The following is a 16,613-nucleotide window of genomic DNA, read 5'->3' as shown; positions in this document are numbered from 1 at the left end:
TCAATAAAGGTACAAGTTGTAGGCATTGTTCATTCATTAAAAGAAAATCAATACTATTGGGGAATTAGAAATAAAAATCAATGACTGAAATATATGTACATCAAACATGGCTTAGAAAAGGGAATTTTCAGAGAATACACACACACACACACACATACACACACACACACACACACACACACACACACACACACACACACACACACACACACACACACACACTCCTTAATTTCTTCTGGATTTGATCATGCTTATTTCTTTTCAAAAGATGCCACTTATCACTGGGAAGGAATCTACTTAATGGTGAAGGACCCATGTGTGTATGATATGTAACTGGGAGCTCTTTCAATTTATCATAGTAGTTCCCTGTGGGAGCCAAAGACTTCCTTATGACATAGGCTGCTCATCATTTATCCTCACTAAAATCTTTTCTGTGGAGAAATCACTGCTAAGTTTATATTACGTTTGTCTGACAGTGAACTCATGACTAGATTCTTTCCAAAGATCTATGATAGAGTCAATTTTGTAAAGTGTAAGTATTGCAAACTGGGAGAAGTGAAAAAACTGTTTTTACTTTTAAATGTGGATTAAATGAGATCTTGCTGTTATTTCTATTTAACTTCATACTATAAATGCTCGTTAACATACTGGAATGAAATGTATTTCATAATCCAGCTTTTATTGAATGCTGAATTTTCTACATGGACACAACTGATAGATATTAATGATGAAGCAGATTTAGTAATTGGCTTACACTGTAGAGGTTGAATAATCTAGCAATGGCTACCTGCATATTAAAAGTTCTACGAACCTAGGAGCTACTAAGTCCATGAGGTTGAATGCCCCAGAAGACCCATCCTGGCTCCAAAGTTTTAAATTATTCCTGGAGAGCCCCTAGTCCTTAGTCCACATTGGCAAGCTGTGGAATCTTGGTCCAATATTATTAGAGAATGGTAACAATAGGCATGGCAGATCCTGAATAGATGCACTTACCACAAAAAGTGAAGGTAGGTAGGCAAATGTAATAATGCTTCTCTCTCTGCCATTTTTATATCTGGACTTCCACAAGAAGATGTGTTGCACTCTGGAGGGTGGTCCCTACTTCTGTTAATCTTTTCTTGGAATGTCCTCACAGACCTGACATTAAGAGGCATGTTTCTTAATTGATCTCTGATTAAACTAAGTTGAAAATCAAGATTCAGTATCATATATGTTTAGTAGAAATGGTAGTGGGAGAATATCCCATAATGGGAGCAATGATAAATACTGGTTATGATCATAGTATAGTATTACCTACAGTTTAATATGTATAATGAATAATCCTCTCACACAAAGGTACCAGTAACAGAAAATACTAACACCTGAAACAAGAATCCTGGGAATCATATCACTAGCCAATACTAAAATATTTTATTTATGTAATCATTTTATACATAAATGTATAAACATTTTAAACATACCTCCTTGGTACAATGGAATCATAAGGAAAATATATTAAATTGTTTCTATTGGAACTCAATCCACAGAGTACAATACTAAGATTTTGGCCCATTCTTTGTTAAGATTTCTTTTGCTGTGAAGGGACACCATGACCACTGCAACTCTTACAAAGGGAACCATTTAACTGGGGTGGTTCACTTACAGTTTCAGAGGTTGAGTCCATTATTATCATGGTGGGACCTGGTGGCATGCAGGCAGAATTTATGCTCGAGGAGGAGCTGAGAGTTCTGCATCTTGTTCTGCAGGAAACAGAATAAGATTTCATTGCACAACGGGTCTAGCTTGAGCTTATGAGACATCAAAGCCAGCCTCCAGAGTGACACACTTCCTCTAAAAAGGCCATACCTCCTAATTTTGCCACTCCCTATGGGCTAACCATTCAAACACAAGAGTCTATAGAGGCTATACCTATTCAAACCACCACAGGTCCTTTACAATTTAAGAATTATTAGGGAATGAAGTTATAACAGTAGTACCATACATCATGAGAAGTATTGTATAAGATAGCTCATGCAGTACTTGTCTCCTTCAGGCTTCTGTTACTCCAATAATGTGACGACACATGACCTGTCATCTCCAAGTGCTTATCTATTGGTGCCATCATGGAAACTGACAAAATCACTGAACCCTCTGGTGACATCACCTTAGACTTTCCAGCTTCCAAGACAATGAGAAATAGATTTCTGTATTTCGTGATTCCCAATTTTCATTCTTTTAATAGCAACGAAAATGGAATAAAGCACTGGGCACTGTTCTGAAAAGGGGAGAGTTGTCTGTGTGGGAGAGCAAAGAGCATCCATCAGAAGTGACGGGAGGCACAAGAGCTAAAAGTGGTGGGATCTAAGGATGTTCTGTTATGGCTGAGCATTTCTAGGGAGTAAACTGCTGATTTTTATTATCAGTTGTTCACCCATAGTCTTCTTAAATAAAGTATGTTTCAACATCTGTTGAACACTCCCATTCATAGTTTCTCTGAAGTAGTCAGTTTTTGTTTTTTTGTCTATTTCCACATTGATCAATCTAATTCTAGGCTTGATGCTCATGATAATTTTCTTTCTAGTCATAGTTTTTCTTTTATCTTCTGGATTATTTTGCCAGGCCATTGTTATTCTATAGAAAAGTGCTTAGAAACACAAATAAATTATATGTACACTGAGAAGGTTCATTCTTCAGTCAGTCTTCTAGTGGTGTGTGTGTGTGGTGGGGGGCAGAGCCTTAATCAATAATTGGGGGAGAGTATTAGTTTTGCCAATTTTTCACTAAGGTTAAGCCTACATCCTAGTATTCAAATGAATTTAGCACTGGGTCAGATTGATAACTTTGAACACGAAGAGTCTCTAAACTCCATTAAAGATTCATAGGTGAGATGGGAGCTTTGAGAAAGCCTCACTCCGCTGTATAGTTGGACTCTCAGTGTTAAGGGCTGGTTGGGTTTCTTCCTGTAATGTGCAGACCTTTCCTCTTTGTAGCCCTTTATCATGCCTGCAGTCAGAATAGCCTAATATGTCTAAAGGGAACCCTATGAGTTGTTTTGTTTCACTTAAATCCTCTGTTCTCAAGCTTTGCTCACTGACTCCTCAAGTCCATCTTATTCAATCAACTGTCCTGCTCCTGGCTTTGAAACATGGAGGAAAGGTTGGAAATATTCTAGATTTGAATTCTTTCCCCTAGTCTTACCCTTAGCCATACAGAAAATTGAGGTTAGCATAGCCCTCAACTCTCTAATCCACTCCAGCTCTAATATACAAAAAGCAGTTTCAGATCACAAGGGAATGATGGAAATCAAATGTAATATATATGTGTATATATATATATATATATATATATATATATATATATATATTCACATCATCATCTTCTGTGAACTGGACATGTCCATCCTTTCAATTTGCACATTCACATTATCTCTTAATGTCCTTAAGTGACACTTTAGAAGAATCTTCAAGGCTTCCTTTATACTAGGTCCTAATCAAAATTACCCTTGTTTTGGTAGAAGATCAGCTAACACTGACCTAATTTAATTCTTGATTTATGACTTTTCACCTGTATTTCTTAATCCATTACTACAGCATAATTACCAAATAGAGAATCAGATTTTTTCCTCCTTTATTTGATTGGAAAGAAAATTATTTTACATGTCAATCCCAGGTCCTTCTCCCTCCCCTCCTCTCCTGCCCCCACAACTAACGCCCTACCTATCCCATACCCTTTATGCTCCGCACGGAGGCCTTTCACAGGGGGTCTTAAAAGTCTGTCAATTGCTTTGGGATAGGGCCTAGGCCAACCCCCTTGTGTCTAGGCTCAGGGAGTATCCCTCCATGTGGGATGGGCTCCTTAAGTCCATTCCTATGGTAGCGATAAGTACTGATCCACTTCAAGATGCCCCATAGATTTCCAAACTCTCCTCACTGACACCCACATTCAGGGAGTCTGGATCAGTCCCATGCTGGTTTCCCAGATATCAGTCTGGGGACCAATAGCTCTCCCTTGGTCAGGACAGCTGTTTATATGGGTTTCCACAGTCTTGTATGAACACCTTTCCTCATCAGTCCTCCTCTGAATCTGTATTTCAGTTCAGTTCAAGGTTTATCTGTGGGTGTCTGCTTCTACTTCCATCAGCAGCTGGATGAAGGCTATACTATGGCATATGAACTAGTCATCAGTCTCATTATCAGGAGAGGACATTTAAGGTAGCCTCCCCTCTGTTGCTTAGATTGTTAGTTGGTGTCATCTTTGTAGCTCTCCAGAGATTTCCCTAGTGCCTGATTATTCTTTCAACTTATAATGTCTCCCTCTATTATACTATCTCTTGTCTTGCTTTCTCCTGTTCTACCCCCAACTCAACCTCCCTGTCCCATCATGTCCTCCTCATCCCTACTCTTCTCCCCTTCTCATTCTCCTAGTTCCCCTTCCCCTCCCCACATGCTCCCAATTTGCTCAGGAGATCTTGTCATTTTCTCCTTCTCCAGGACACCATGTATGTCTCCCTTAGGGTCCTCCTTGTTTACCAGCCTCTCTGGCAGCCTGGGCCGAAGACTGGCAATCCTTTACTCTGTGTCTAAAATCCACATATGAGTGAGTACATACAATGCCTTTCTTTTTGTGACTGGGTTACCTCACTCAGAATAGTTTCTTCTAGTTTTATCAATTTTCCTGCGAATTTCAAGATTCCATTGCCTTTTTTCCCACCTGCTGAGTAGAACTCCATTGTGTAAATGTACCACATTTTCTCAATCCATTCTTCAGTTGAAGGGCATCTAGGTTGTTTCCAGGTTCTGGTTATTACAAATAATGCTACTATGAACTTGGTTGAATAGATGTTCTTGTTGTATGAATGTGCTTCATTTGGGTATATGCCTAATAATGGAATTGCTGGATCTTTTCATAGACTGATTCCCATTTTCCTGAGGAATCACCATACAGATTTCCAAAATGGCTGTACAACTTGGCACTCCCACCAGCAGTGGAGCAGTGTTACCCTTTCTCCACATCCTCTCCTGCTAAACTGTCATTGGTGTTTTGATTTTAGCCATTCTGACGGATGTAGGATGTAAGATGGTATCTCAGAGTTGTTTTGATATGCATTTCCCTGATTGCTGAGGATGTTGAACACTTTCTTATATGTCCTTCAGACGTTTTAGATTCCTCTATTGAGAATTGTCTATTTAGTTCTATACCCCACTTTTTAATTGGATTATTTGGTGTTGTGGAGACTAGCTTCTTGAGTTATTTGTAAATTTTGGAGATCAGCCCTCTGTCTGATGTGGTGTTGGTTAATATATTTTCCCAATCTGTGAGCTGTGATTTTTTCTTGTTGAGTGTGTCCTTAGCCTTTCAGAAGCTTCTCAGTTTCAGGAGGTCCCATATATTAATTCTGGATCTCAGTGTCTGTGCTACTCGTGTTATGTTCAGGAAGCAGTCTCCTGTACCAATTCGTTCAAGGGTATTTCCTACTTTCTCTTCTAATAAGTTCAGTGTGGCTGGGTTTATGTTGAAGTCTTTGATCCATTTGGACCTAAGTTTTGTGCATGGCGATAGACATGGATCTATCTGCAGTCTTCTACATGCCAGCATCCAGTTATGCCAGCACCATTTGTTGAAGATGCTTTCTTTATTCCATATATAGCTTTGGCTTCTTTGTCAAAAATCAGACGTTCATAGATGTCTGGGTTAATATCAGGGTTTTCAAATCAGTTCCATTGGTCTACCTGTCTATTTTTGTGCCAATACCAACTGGTACAACAATACCTGTTTTCAGGACTATAGCTCTATAATAGAGCTTGAAATCAGGAATAGTGATGCCTCCAGAAGTTCTTTCATTGTACAGGGTTGTTTTGGCCATCCTGGATCTTTTGTTTTTCCATATAAAGTTGAGAATTGGTTTTTCAAGGTCATTGAAGAATTGTGCTGGGATTTTGATAGGGATTGCATTGACTCTGTAGCTTGCTTTTGACAAGATTGCCATTTTTACTATGTTGATCCTACCCATCCAAGAACATGGGAGATCCTTCCATTTTCTGGTATCTTCTTAATTTCTTTTTCTTCTTTTTTTTCTCTTTTTTTTGAGACAGGGTTTCTCTGTGGCTTTTGGAGATTGTCCTGGTACTAGCTCTTGTAGACCAGGCTGGTCTCGAACTCACAGAGATCCACCTGCCTCTGCCTCCCGAATGCTGGGATTAAAGGCGTGCGCCACCAATGCCCGGCTTTAATTTCTTTCTTTAAAGACTCAAAATTCTTATGATACAGGTTTTTCACTTTTTTTGGTTAGCATTACCCCCAAGGAATTTTATGTTGTTTGTGGCAATTGTAAAGTGTGATGTTTCTCTGATTTCTTTCTCAGCACTTTTATCATCCATATAGGGTAGGGCTATTGATTTTTTTGATTTAATCTTGTATCCTGCCACTTTGCTGAAGGTTTTTATAAGCTGTAGGTGTTCCCTGGTGAGTTTTTTAGACTTATGTAGACTATCATATCGTATGAAAACAGTGAAAGCTTGACTTCTGCCTTTCCAATTTGTATCCCCTTGATCTCCTTTTGTTGTCATATTGCTCTAGCCAGAACTTCAAGGACAATATTGAAGAGATATGGAGAGAGTGGACAGCCTTTTCTTGTTCCTGATTTTACAGGAATAGCTTTGAGCTTCACTCCAATTAGTTTGATGCTGGCTATTGGCTTACTGTATATTGTTTTTGTTATGTTCAGGTATGTTCCTGTTATTTCTGATCTTTCCAGAACCTTTATCATGAAGTCGTGTTGGATTTTGTCAAAGGTTTTTTCAGCATCTAGTGAGATGATCATGTGTTTTTTTTTTCTTCAGTTGGTTTATATGGTGGATTACATTGATAGATTTTTGAATGTTGAACCAACCCTGCATTGCAGGGATTAAGTGTACTTGATCATGTTGGATAATTTTTCCAATATGTTCTTGGATTCGGTTTGCCAGTATTTTATTTAATATTTTTGCATCTATGTTCATGAGGGACGTTGGTCTGTAGTTCTCTTTCTCAGTTGTCTTTTTGTGTGGCCTTCATACCAAAGAAATTGTAGCCTCATAAAAAGAGTTTGGCTATGATCCTTCTGCTTCTTTTGTGTGGAACAATTTGAGGAATATTTTTATTAGCTCTTCTTTGAATTGCTGGTAGAAATCTGCACTGAAGCCATCTGGCCCTGGGCTTTTTTTGGTTAGAAGGCTTTTGATGACTGCTTCTATTTCATTAGAGTTTATATGTCTGTTTAAGTTGCTTATCTGTTCTTGATTCAATTTTGGTAAGTGATATCTGTCCAGAAAATTGTCCATTTCCTTTAAATTTTCAAATTTTGTGGAGTACAGGTTTTCAAACTATGACCTGATGATTCTCTGGATTTCCTCAGTGTCCATTGTTATGTCTCTTTTTTCATTTCTGATTTTGTTAATTTGCATGTTCTCTCTTTGCCTTTTGGTTGGTTTTGATAAAGGTTTGTCTATCTTGTTGATTTTCTTGAAGAACCAACTCTTTGTTACATTGATTATTTGAATTGTTTTCTTTGTTTCAACTTTATTGATTTCTGCCCTTAGTTTGATTATTTCCTGGTGTCTACTCCTCCAGGTAGAATTTGCTTCCATTTGCTCTAGTGATTTCAGCTGTGATGCCAACTCTCTGGTGTGACTATTCTCTAGTTTCTTCATGTGAGCACTTAGAGCTATGAACTTTCCTCTTAGTACTGCTTTCAAAGTGTCCCATAATTTGGGTATGTTGTGTCTTCATTTTCATTGAATTCTAGGAAGTCTTTAATTTCTTTCTTATTTCTTCCTTGACCCAGGAATGGTGCAATTGTATGTTGTTCAATTTCTATGAGTTGGTAGGTTTTCTGCAAGTTGTATTGTTTTTGAATTCTAACTTTAAAGCATGGTGGTCTGATATGACACAGGGGATTATTGCAATTTTTTGTCCCTGTTGAGATTTTGCTATGTTGATGAGTATGTGGTCGATTTTTGAGAAGGTTCCATGTGCTGCTGAGAAGGTATATTCTTTTGTGTTTGGATGGAAAGTTCTATAGATGTCTGTTAATCCCAATTTTGGGTCATAACTTCTGTTAGTTCCTTTGTCTCTTTGTTAAGCTTCTGTATGGTGGTCCTGTCCAGTAGTGAGAGTGGGGTGATTAAGTCTCCCACTAAAAATGTGTGAGGTATTATTTGTGATTTGAGTTTTAATAATTTTTATTTTACAATCTTTGTTGTCTTTGTATTTGGGGCATAGATATTTAGAATTGAGACTTCTTTCTGATGGATTTTTTTTTCTGTGATGAATATGAAATGACCTTCTTCATCTCTTTTGATTGATTTTAATTTGAAGTCTAACTTGTTAGATACTAGAATAGCTACCCCAGCTCATTTCATGTGTCCATTTGATTGGAATATCTTATCCCAACCCTTTACTCTAAGGTAATGTCTGTCTTTGAATTTGAGGTGTGTTTTTTGTATGCAACAGAAAGACGGATTCTGGCTTTGTGTCAATTTGTTAGCCTGTGTCTTTTTATAGGCGATTTAAGACCACTAATATTGGGGAAATTAAAGTCCATTGAGTGTTTATTCTTGTTTGTTTTTGATTTGTTGTTGGTAGTGGTATTGTATGTGGATTTACTCTGCTCTTTCTTTAGGGTTTTCGTGACGTGGGATTATCTGTTGCCTATGTTTTTGTGAGTGTAGTTAATTTTCCTTATGTTGGAGTTTTCCTTCCATACTTTCTGTAAGGCTGGATTAGTGGTTACATATTGTTTAAATCTGGTTTTGTCATGGAATATCTTGTTTTCTCCATTTATAGTGATTGAAAGTTTTTATGGGTATATTAGTGTGGGCTGACATCCATGTTCTTTCAGTGTTGGTAGTATATCTATCCAGGTCCTTCTGGCTTTCAGAGTTTCCATGGAAAATCCTGTGTAATTCTGATAGGTTTGCTTTTATATATTATTTGCCCTTTTTCCTTTGCTGTTCTTAATATTCTTTCTTTATTCTGTATGTTTGGTGTTTTAATTATTATGTGGCCAGGGGACTTTCTTTTGTGGTCCACTCTATTTGGTGTTCTGTAGGCTTCTTGTACTTTCCTTGGCATGTCTTTCTTTAGGTTGGGAAAGGTTTTTTTTCTATGATTTTGTTGAATATGTTTTCTGCACCTTTGAGTTGTGTTTCTTCACCTTCTTCTATACCTATGATCCTCAGGTTTGGTCTTTTCACGGTGTCCCATATTTCCTGGATATTTTGTGTCAAGTATTTGTTGAACTTAAGATTTTCTTTACTTGATGAATTTATTTCCTCTAGTTTATCTTCAGTGTCTGAGATTCTGTCTTCCATCTCTTGTATTCTGTTGGTTATGTTTGCATCTGTGGTTCCTGGTTGTTTACTCAGCATTTCCACTTCCAGCATTCCCTCAGTTTGTGTTTTCTTTATTGTCTCCATTTCAGTTTTCAGGTTCTGAACTGTTTCCTTCAGCTGTTTAATTGTATTTTCTTGGCTTTCCTTGATTTCTTGCATGTTTTGGTATGTCTTTTCATTCATTTCTCTGAGGGATTTTCTGATTTCCTTTCTTAGGGTCTCTGTCATCTGCATGAAGTTGTTTTTAAGGTTGCTCTCCTCTGCTTCATCTGTGTTGGGATGTTCAGGTCTTGCTGGTGTTGACTCCCTAGACTCTGGTGGTGTCATATTGGTTTTCCTTTTGTTAAATGTGTTCTTATATTGTTGTATTCCCATATCTTTTTTCCAGTGGGTGCAGGTGGTGTCTCTTACTTTCCTGGTGTCTATGGGTCTGCAGTTCTCTTCAGGTGTGTGCAATTGGCTCCAATACTCTGATGGGTATCAAGGGGAGTGCAGGCAGTTCTGAGGCTCCCGTTGTCCAGGTGGGTTAGAGCTGGACTAGGGAACAGTTGTCAGCAGACTCTGGGTTGTTTGGTCCTCTGAAGCCAATTTAATCTGCCTCTGCACTGCATGGGAGCCAGAATAGCACATCAGTCTCAGCAGAGTCAGGGTCACTTGGTTCTCAGGGGCCAATTCAGTCTGCCTGCAGACCCCAGGGCAGGATTTCCCAGAGTGGGCAGGTGGAAGTTGGGCCCAAGGCCAAGAATGGTATTTTTTCCTAAGGATTTTATTCTTTTATTCAACATGAACATTCCTTGACACTGTTCAGCCTTTGTTGCTTGTCATCCCTCATGCAGTGTTCTCTAAAACCATCAATCTGTGTTATTTGGGGCAATTTTCATCTCTCTGATCAGCCACCTAAATAATTAAACAGTTGCTTTATCTTTTTCAAACTTTCTTAGAAATGACGTGTTTTGCTAGTATTGACTAATGTTTTATGATATAGCTGACATTTGCTCTCAAGATCCTCCCTTTGCAGCTAATGCACGTATTCATTAGCAGGATAACCTCCTGGAAAGAAATTTTCTTTATTTCCATAGCATTATAAGAGAACAGAGAAATGATTTCTCTGGACACCCTGAGTGCATTAAAAATATAAACTATTCAATTGTTTAACAATGCACAACTTATCGCATTGTCATAAACCAAGTTATAATTTATATTTCAAAGCTGTTTCTCCTTTATTTTAGCATAGGCAACGTTGTACATAAAATCATTGAAGATCTATTTGTGCCTAAAAATGCTTGTCTAAAAATATTAATAAAAATGTAAAAAATAGACAGAGTAAACTCTCTCTCTTTTCCTTTCTATGGTTTGATGTGTGTGTTTCCTGGAACCGTCTACCAAAACTAATTTCAGGATACTAATATACTAATTACTACTACCCTTATTCCAAAATCATGAACTTTCTAACTTTAAATTCAAATTATATTATAATAGAGATCTCACTGTACCAAACTTCCTTTCCAGAATTGGGAGCCATTTTTTTTAAATGCAATCTTCAAGCTTCTCAAGGTCTGAGGATATGTGTTATGCACAGAATGGGTAGGAATGGACTATTTTATTGAACAAATGGCCCTGAATCCTCACTAATACAAACAACACGATTTACATTCTTTATAGTCTAACTCAAACATTTCAAATCTCTTAGCTTGTAAAATGGGATTTTTGTTCTGAAGGGGTCATAAAGTTGTTTATTGTAAAAAGGAGAGACAGGCTTAGGCAATTTTTATATTTTCAGGACAATATTTTTGTAAAAGAGAACTTCCTGTTTCATATTAGATCATACAAATGCAGAAGTAAGAAACAAGCAAAAGCTATCTGCACATTTGATGAAGTAGCCCTTAGCAACACCACTTTATGATTTCTATGTAGATTTCATTGTACCCCAGGGGAAAGAATGATTCCAAATACTACTCTTTGCATTTCACAGGTATCTGCATGTGTAATATGATTAACATTAGTGATCTCCCCACCATTGTGTATATTTTCAACTAATAACTTGCTAGTACCAACTTACTCTTTTCTTCAAGCAAAAGTTATTCCAAATAGAAACTTGCATTTGGCAAATTTTACAAATATGTGGCAGCATTCACAAAGTTTAAAAATGGCATGCATATGTCAATAACATTTTAAATTAGGCCTTCCACGCTCTTACTTTGATATGTGTAGGGGAAGCTGTAGCCATGCCTTCTTAGGGGCTGGCTACAGGTGTGCCTGACCAGGCTTGTGAGGGCGTGGTCAGAGTGAAGTAGTGTGACTGCGTTTGCGCTTTCGGTTTCTCTTTTGCTTCTTGCTGTACAGGCTGCTGCCACCGGCTGGCTAGGTCACTCTGTAAGTAAGGCTTTTCCCTATTAAATACCCTTATATTTCTACCTGACTCCGTATTGGTAATTTCCCACTATATCATATGCTTTGACATTTTTCTCCTGCTGCAAAGGTAAATGACAATGCTATTTTACAGTTTCGATAATAAATGTCCCCCAAGAGCTAGTCTAACAGGTGGTGATACTTTACAGAGGTGGTGGAAAGTTTAGGAGGTGGAGTGCCATGTAAATAAGCTACGAGGTGGTATCTGTTTTAGGGAAATATTGAACTCCAGATTTACAAACTCTCTCTACTTCTTGGTAGATGTGAGGTGAGTACCTTCTGCCATGATGCTCTGCCTAACCAAAGGTCCAAAGACAAAGAGCTGAGTGGCAATGGTCTGAGACCACTGAAACCTTTCTTCAAATAAAATTCCTGCACTTCAAATGACTTCAAATGACTTCAAATGATTCAAATATATCATCCCAGTCTTGGAAAACCAACATTACAAAGTCTCAAGGGAAACAATAAGCCAAGTCATCCTCAGTGTATGCAATAGAACATATGCCCCCAAATTAAGCACTGCTCATAATTTTCCTTGTGTGATTGAAAAGGTAAAAAAATGTAATGGGGTATGAGGAGAATTTTATTATGAATAAAAATGCATAAGGAGAAAAATGTATACCCATTAGATGATAAAGATGCTTGTAGCTGTGCACAATAAAGAATGGTTTTCAATTCTTCACGCAAATTCAAGCACATTTTTCAGAGACAGAAAGAGGGAAGACTGCATGGTCATTGCTCTAAGGAAGATAGACTACCAACTTGTTTGCATGCATGGCATAAAATCACCACATTCCTGAATACTCCTGATGAGAAGATAGTGGATGTCTAGTCTGCAAATGGTTCCACTGTGGCTTTCTTATTATAGTTTAAGAGTTTATTTCTCTGGTGCAACTAAATAAATGGCAAAAGCTACAGGGGATACTGGGGAAGAACAAGTTCGCTTTCTTAATAGTTTAGGGGATTATAGTATGGTTTCCTTTCTGATCAGTGCTCTGAAACACTGGTGTACTTTGTAAAAAAACCAGAAAGGAATAAATTGGGTTTTCATTTTTATGAACTATCTGTCATTTTTCATGTCAAGTCCTTACTTTCTACAACCAGATAGTCCACAATTAACTCATCATGCCTTATAGAATCCAATTTTTCCAATATTATAACTTAGCAGTTGTGTATGAGTCTACATTTATCAGTGTCCATGAAATTAAGATACATTTCTGTGTTACTTTTAGTAAAAATTAACCACAGTGTTTTCCTGTTTTTTGATGTTTAGGAAACATTTCCATGTGTTAGTAAGGATTGGGCATTTGATAACTTACCTTAAACATTGTTAGCCTGAGACTATATCTCTGCATGTAAAAATTAACATAGATTCCACATTCACAAAAGGAAAATGTGGACAAAAGTTTATACATTTCATTTTGGTTTTGTTATGTAGAACATTTCACAACTTTGACTTCCTTTATTTAATTTCAGGTAAAACTTGCTTTTTGTGGGTTATGAAAATATATCAGAATGACAGCAATTTGAATGTTAGACTGAAATTATTAAAATGTTATTACATATAAGAGCACAGAGGGAATTACCTTAAATTAACAATCAAGGCTTGTTGCAAAAACATGATTGTTGACTAATCAGCCTGAGAACAAGGGGATTAGTGTACAGTTCAGTGGTAGAGGGCTGGGCTCTGGGTTTGATTGTCCAATGCCATAAGGAGCCAAAATGAAAACAGGTTATGATTCATAAGTCTAGATATGAGACTTAGCCATTTTTCTTTGTTATAATAAAATGCATTACAAAATCAAATTAAATAGGAAAAGCTTCATTTTGCTTCAGAAAACCAGGGTGGAGTCCATCATGACAGTGAAGTCACAGCAGTAGGAGCCTAAGGGCCCTGTTTCTGTTGTGTTCACAATCAGGCAGTAGGCAACATTTAATACTATAGTTAGCTAGCATTCTTCTTTTTATGTAGTCCAATTCCCAAGCTCAAAGAATGCCATCAAGTCTTCTTAGGTCAATTATCCAGAACAAGAGAGTTTTCAGCAGGCATGCCAAGACGTATATGTCCCAGGTGATTTTAGGTCTAGTAACTTGACAGTGAATTTATATATAACAAGTAGTGAAACCTGAGAATATTTAATGCATATTTGTTGTCTATCATTGATTTATCTATTATCTTTATCTACCTATTGACAAACTGAGTTTTTCACATTTCTGGCTCTCAGTCACCTCTCTATCACTCACCTATCATCCAATTTGATGAGAATGGGAAGCAAAGTATTAATAAAATGATTGCTTTGCATATTGCATTTTCTTTGTCATAAATTAAAATCTTTTATTGAGAAGGATGGTTTTATTCTTGCTCTATGAATTATAAAAGGCATAGGAAAGCATACATGAATTGAAGGAATGGTTTTTGAGGATGTGAATGAGTATGTCTAGGGTAATGCAGTAAGTATAGCCAAATTATTATAAATGGTATGCAATGTTACATAACCATATATTTTATCAGAGAGTGCTTTTGTTAATTAACAGTAAAACAGATGAAAGGATACTGTGGGATTGAAGAAATTCCTGGCTCTTGCGTGCAACCAGTTTCAGTAATAACTATTTTTAAATGTTTAAAAAGGAGAAAGTATTTTATCTCATTACTAATGTCAGATAAAAATGCAATGAATAAAATACCAGCACATTAGAAATTCTGGATATACTTATGATGCTAACATGTTTACAGTAAAAACAAAATCCAACCAACCAAACAAACAAACAAAAGTCATACTGCTCACTAGTCTTCGGTTCCCCCAAATAGATTATCTGCAGAAGATTGAAATGTGCAGACTCCTTGCAGCTAAAATAAAACCTTCACACAAACAATTACAGCATCTCACAAAAAATCTGAAGTTAATAAATTTTTTGAAGAGCTAGATTTTAAATAAGTATAAACCAATTAGTTATTTTCTCACATTATCTTAATAGCTTTACACACATCTCCTACTACTTGAGCATCCAGAAGGATTTACTGATAAGCTGAATAAAATAATGAACATTCATCTGAGGGAGAATTCGATAGTGTGAAGCAATTGTGAAAGCTTTGTTATACTAAGACACTGAAAAAAAGGAGAAAAAGCATGATAGAATTTTTGGTTGTCTTTCTCATTTCAATTAATTATCTAGAAGCACCATCAGCTTAGCAGGCTCCCTTCAGAAGCTGCCTCTTGATGATGCATGCCACAAAGCAGACAGTTTAACTGGATGCTTTTATTAGGAAGTAATTAACACTTGGATCCCAAAAAAGCATCCAACTCACCTTCCATTTAGCCGAGTAAGGAGTGTTACATGTCTTCCACAGCAAGATTCTGATTGGCAAGCAGTATGTTTTGGTAGCAAGAAATCATCCTGCAAAGTAATAATGAAAATCTTCATGTATGAATGAAAATAAATTTGATAGTAGAGAATCTATAGCCTATGCATATCAGAGACAAAGCTAAGAATCTGTGGTGCCTTCAGACATACTTTCAGAATTATAGGAGAATCTCTGTAAGTTCTGACCAAAGTGATGCTCCAAGTGAAACAATTGTAGAGCTAAATGAGACATAATTTCTGAAAGTACTTGTGCTTCTCTCTCGACTTAGAGTTTGAGTTTATAGTTTTGAAGAATTTTAATTTAGAAGTAATTTATAAATTCAGAAGTAGGTTGGGGAGAATTATAGAGTGAAATGTTGCCAATTCCCGGTAAGTTTTTTTTAAAAAAATGTTTTCTTTAGAGAAACATGTTTTTTCTATTTTAGAAAGGGAAATCATTGCATGTAATTTTTATGGTGTAAGTATAAGGGGTATGTGTCAATTTAATGGGTATCATATATAAATATTGTGAGACTACAAAATTTGGCATGGTAAACAATATTCATTATCTGTTGATTTCTATGAAAATTATCAGGTTACATTAGTCATGTTTCTCATGCTGTTCTTTGAATTATAGAATCTCCTTGAAAAATTCCTGTTGAAACTGTCCTCAAATTCAGTGGTATTTAGATTCACAGACTTTTGAAAAAAATGATTAATCTACCTGTGTGAATTGACTAATGTCCTTAATAGAAACTTCAGGACAGTATCTTTTTTCCCTCTTTTCCATCAAAGGATATGATGTCTATCCCCCAAAGGACAAAGAAATACAATATTGTGGACCCAAGGAACATATTCTGATCTACCAAAACTATTATCTTGATTTTTCCCACCGTCATAGAAGCAAATGGTGTGTGTGTGTGTGTGTGTGTGTGTGTGTGTGTGTGCATGTGTGTTCCATGATAAGTACATAAGCAGATCTGGGGAAGATGGGTAACAGAGGGTACAGCAGTTTTGAAGGGATTATGGGAAAGGTGGTTCATTTCTTAGAACAGCTGTGGGCTGGGATCAGAAGAGAAAGATTGCTATAGAAAAAAGGCTCAGTATCAGAGATCCTTTGAGTAGTTTAAATGAAATGTATGGAGAAAAATAGAGATGAAAGGCAATGCTTAGGCAAGCAGAAAATAAATTTTATTGGAAACAGGAAGAGACCTAGTTAGCTGTGAGATATTGTGGCTTCACAACTGAGGCTACAACATATCTCGGCCCCTTCTATTCCAACCCAACTTTCCTTCACCTCCTCAGTGTGTGCAAAAAGTGACCATGTACAGCCAATACCACTTTCCCAGCAGTCACAAGAAGCTAGCTTTCTCTATATTCATGTGGCAATGTGAGTCATGGTGCTCTACATTTGGATTTTACAGGATGCCTCACAAAGTTATGAGGACTAGAGAAAGCTCTTCCATGGATATGTGACCACAGTTGTCTCCTTCACAGCCCCACTAATCAGAT

The sequence above is a fragment of the Cricetulus griseus genome, chromosome 4 (assembly GCF_003668045.3).
Source record: "Cricetulus griseus strain 17A/GY chromosome 4, alternate assembly CriGri-PICRH-1.0, whole genome shotgun sequence".
NCBI classification, from domain to species: domain Eukaryota; kingdom Metazoa; phylum Chordata; class Mammalia; order Rodentia; family Cricetidae; genus Cricetulus; species Cricetulus griseus.
Note: the sequence above shows the minus strand (reverse complement) of the source record.